This window comes from Amphiprion ocellaris, chromosome 21 (assembly GCF_022539595.1).
Source record: "Amphiprion ocellaris isolate individual 3 ecotype Okinawa chromosome 21, ASM2253959v1, whole genome shotgun sequence".
In the NCBI taxonomy this organism is placed as follows: domain Eukaryota; kingdom Metazoa; phylum Chordata; class Actinopteri; family Pomacentridae; genus Amphiprion; species Amphiprion ocellaris.
In genome coordinates this window covers 8,192,514-8,197,257 of record NC_072786.1, presented here as the reverse complement: position 1 = coordinate 8,197,257, position 4,744 = coordinate 8,192,514, and the positions used below count along the sequence as shown (strand labels likewise).

Genomic DNA, 4,744 nt, shown 5'->3' with positions numbered 1-4,744 from the left:
GGTGTTTGGAGCTTTAAGACTTTGCACAAAGCAAATTAATTTGGCAGAAAAAATGCAACAGACACATCCCAGTGTGTGGCCTCTCGACACTGTTCCACTCAGAATCATGCTAAATCGCTCCTGGACACAATTTCCAATTGTTTACGGCTAATTTGCAGCTGTTTTCCACACACATAAACACACCAGCCGAGAAAGCTGCTGAATGTCACGGCAAGATGCCTTTATTTCTTTCTTTCTTTCTTTTTTTTTTAAAACTTGGCCTCTTGAGAGGAAGCAGCAAGTTAGTTTACCTCCAGGACATGGAAGGTTCGGGGCCATAACAAGCAAAAGGCAATGTGACAGGGACAAAGGAAATGCATTAGTCAGCCATGTGGTGTGTTTCTGGGAATCCACTCTGTGTAGAGTTCACTCAGGAGAAATTACATTTCTGCTTTGATTTAATTAAAGCTAAATATTGGGCAATCGTCAGGCACTTGGCAGGGTATGCTTGACACTGTAATTATCTCCTGAGGTGCTTTTGTCTTAAAGGCTGCATTCATGCGTGAAACCAATTCCAACGTTGACTCGTCAAGGGCTGCACTTTTTTTTTTTGTTTCTCAAAAAAAAAAAAAAGACACTGTTTGCTTACCGTACCTCCAAGCCGTCTATAACCTGTCACACGGCTTGACTTGATATGGAGACTTGGAGAGCAATGAGATGGGAAGCTGTTCAAAACATCAGCTGTGTATTTGTTTGTTGCAGAAGAGGAAATGACCGTTTTCTCATGGTGAATTTTTCCATGCTTTTTTTGAATGAAGGACATTTGGTAGTCCTAATACATAGAAAAAAAGAAGTCACGGATTAATGGGTCTTTATCCTGTGCAGCAACCTCTGAATAAAACATTTACATGATGCTATACAGCTTCGTGACAAGGTGTATGATTTACAAACGAATTCAGTACGTACATGTATGCATTCAGCTCGATGTCTTCCCTCCTCTCTGTTTTTTATTTACCATATATAAATATATATATATCAACCATTTCTCTCTATTCTTTCTGTTCGCTGCGCTCTTTCTTTTCACTCTCAATTTTCTCTTGAATTATTCACTAGTGTCATCATGTTGACCTGTTCCTTGTCAGTGCTGTAGCAGAGTGAGTTTGTGTGTGCGACGGTGCTGCAGCTGTGTGGGTGCATCTGTGTGTGTGTGTGTGTGTGTGTGTGTGTGTGTGTGTGTGTGTCAGGGCCAAGCAACGCTCTCCTCATCCAGTCCTCCGCTGTAATTTGTGTCACTGACTTGAGTTTGATGGGTGAGCAGCTTCGCACAACACTGTGTCACAGGGGTGGAGTGGTGTTGTGTGTGTGTGTGTGTGTGTGTGTGTGTGTGCATGACTTTGTCTGTCTCCATCTTGAGATGCCGTGTGTGCTCGCATTGATGTCTATGTGTGCCTGTCCTTTGCGTGTGTGTGTGTGTGTGTGTGTGTGTGTGTGTGTACCTGCAACGATGAACAACAGTGCAGCTCTTTCCTTCCTGCATTGGCACAGTGTCACAGTGAGGAGCCCGGAGGAGACATCCGAGGCCGCGGCGGTGAGGCGCTCACAGCTGCCACTTGTCACATTAGTCAGCTCAAATTTGGAGGAAATCAATTCTGAACCTTAATTCGCTCGACGACTCCCACGCCCTGTGCAGCCGAAGAGCCCCGGCCACCAGCGGGGCTCCCCGCCTACCACTGCCACCTCTCCCAAAAGATGAGGAATAGACTCCCAGGGGACACAAGTCATCAATCTTAAATCACCTCCTCCAAACTAATGGCAGTCCCAACCCGGCCAGTCCTGCTAAATTGAATTATTACTGGATTGACAAAAAACTGCTGAGAATATTTTTGAAGGAAGGAAGGGGAAGGCTGAGTGTGTCTTAATGACAGGAAGTGGAGGGGAAGTGGTCGGAGCGAGTTGCGGAGGCGGGGTGGGTGGGGGGTGGCGGTGGGGTGGAAGTTGTACTTGTGCACGTGCATCCACACACCTCGCAAACGGTTTGCATACGTGTTCAAAACCGCTTTAACACCAGCAGCCCATTTAAACACACTCACATTCAACCCCCCCCATATGCACACACATACACGCACTTTTCTCTGGCTACGTGCAGTATGCTAATGTTCATCATCAGTCAGGGCAGATTAATGCCCCAGCTCTCAGCTAGGCAGGTTAGGCAGATACAGGTGCTGCATAGACCACCTACTCATTCAGACACAATGCATGCAGACAGGATTCTGGATAAGGGGCTGTGGAAGTGCCTCTCCTGCTCGGGTAAAACAGTTTTGGGGGTCTACCGGTCTATGGACAGCTAGGTAAAAAACACCTTACCAAAACCCAAACTCGTCTACATAACTGCATTTAACAACTTGTCACATGGTTGACTTCATTTGTCTCGACAGGACTGGTAAAACAAATCCTTATTTTTATTTTTAGTGGCCCTTAACTATTCCCATCACGGGGGTCAGAGCGTGGGAGGTGCAAATGTTTTTGAGATTACAGCAAAAAAAGTTGGAAAGAGACAAAGAGAGAATCGCTTGATGTGATAGATAAAAGACAAACAGATATCATGTATTGTGCACACGCTGTGAAGCGTGCAAAGCTTTTTTCTTTTTTTTAAAATGCCAACAAATGAATAGTTTAAGCCATAAAATGTTCATTTCTAACACCAGGTGCTGCACATTTATCTCAGAAACAAATGAGAAAAACTCAAAGTCACTCATCACAGAACCTCTTATTGATGTTTGCACTAAGTAACAACAAAAAGAATGCCCTGAAGCGTCTGTAAACACGAGCAGAAAACACCAAGAGTCAGTGTTGCTAACTTTCCTTACAGCCTTCTGTCAGATGCGTGAGAAACACTTGAAAGGTGGTTGATGTAAATACTTAACCTACATCAGAGCATCTCCCAACTGTACCTTGGAAAAGAAGAAGCTGAGAGGAGCTTGATCATCGCATGTATACGTTGCCTCTCGGTGCCCGCTGTCTGTCAAGTGTATGCTGCTGTAAACATGTTGAGTGTGTCAGCGGAGCGGCTCGTTGAGACATATTTACCGTTCCTCGCTGTCACCAATTCCACCACGCACTCGGAGTTACAACTGCCTTGTGAGGCACATGAAAGTGATGGATGAAAGTTTTCCTCTCCCAGGGCGCGGGGCTGAATTAAATTGAAAGCTACTGTTTATTCCCCCTGTGCCTCATCGCGGAATCAGGTTTGTTTGCAATTGATTTAAGCCGGGGGGGTCTTTTGTGGAGGGAAAAGGCTAAGGTTTTCCTCTTGATGGAAAAGATGATTGAATTTGTTTTGTCTCGCGTGTCTCTCCGCTTGCTCTCTTTCTATCCTTTGCCTGTGTCAGTAAATCAGATCATCTCTCTCCCCTGTCAACACATGCTCCTTGTTGAGCAGTCAAAGTTAATTTGCAAACATGCTCTTTGATTTTTATTTTCTCTTTCCCCTCCCTTCTTCTTTCTCCTGCCTTTTTTTTTTTTTTAAAAGAAATTCTCGTAGACAGTTTTCCTTTTTGCTGATACTTCCTCATTCAAAAAGAAAACTTACTGTTCACTTCCTTCAATTGGCAAAGCAAAAGGTTCACATGGCCCGCGAGCTTTGATGAGATGATGAATCCTGTCTCAAGGAAGGTGATGTCTGCCGCTATCTCTGAGCAATCCCCAGCCACATCTAGCCATGATAGGGTTTGGTCCTTGGTTAAGGGGAGCTTGTCAACCGGATTTCCTTTGTAGAGGAGCCGACTGGAGTCTGTGGGCTTCCTGTGGGGAAACGGCTACAGAGTCATTATTCATCATCCAAGACTTTGCTCGGGCCCGTCAGGCACTCTCCCTCGGCAGCAGTCCATCTCTACAGCCATTCATCATAGGCCTGAATGTAGCTGAGAGGGAGAAAAGAGCGAGACACTTAGGCCCTCTGCTAGCGAGGCCCTAATGAAGGCCCTCGCTCCGCTCTCGTACAAACACCTCAGCGATATTAAGCTGGGTCAATTATTGTGTCGCTCTCAGCCAGCCATCAAGGTGCGGGGCCCTACATTTGAGTGTGAAGTGTTTTAAGTCAAACTCACTCAGGAATAGAACATGCATTAGACAGAACTTAAACACTACTGCTTTAAATAAAATTCCTCCAGTACTTTTAAGAGGCAGCACTGAACTTTTCTGTTGCGTTTTGCTTTTGTTCTAGCTAAAGATTTGCTAGTTTGGTGTCAAATTGTGCTGTGCTTTCCTACCTTTAATGATGACATCACGTAAGAACTCACTAATTTTGCTCTTAATTTTTATATTCACAACATGTTCACTTAGGACTTTGGTATATGGAGCCCGGATAGCTCAGTCGGTAGAGCATCAGACTTTTAATCTGAGGGTCCAGGGTTCAAGTCCCTGTTCGGGCGGTAGTCCTTTTGGGCAGTAGTGGTGCAACGGTTAGGTCTCTGGACTACTGATCAGAAGGTCAGAGGTTCAAACCCCGATGTGGCCACTGTTGGGCCCTTAACCCTTCCTGCTCCAGGGGTGCTGTACCGCGGCTGACCCGTCGCTCTGACTCCCCCAATTGGGGAGACATGCGAAAATCAGAATTTCCCCACCTAGTATTAATAAGGGATCCTAAAATAAAAATAAAAAAATAAAACATGGATCATTTTACAGTAAACCAGTGCCGCAGAGGCATGACAGGGGGGCACGAGCGACTGGGAGGAAAATGTCCGCCTACGTGGAACTAGTTAACTGA

The 4,744-nt window shown here is 45.4% G+C and overlaps 1 non-coding gene across 1 annotated transcript; it reads left to right on the top strand.

Annotated features, from left to right (window-relative positions):
• Nucleotides 1-4,336: 4,336 nt before the first annotated feature.
• On the top strand, nt 4,337-4,409 carry trnak-uuu (transfer RNA lysine (anticodon UUU)). The gene has a single exon. It is a non-coding gene; the product is annotated as a tRNA-Lys (tRNA).
• Nucleotides 4,410-4,744: the final 335 nt, after the last annotated feature.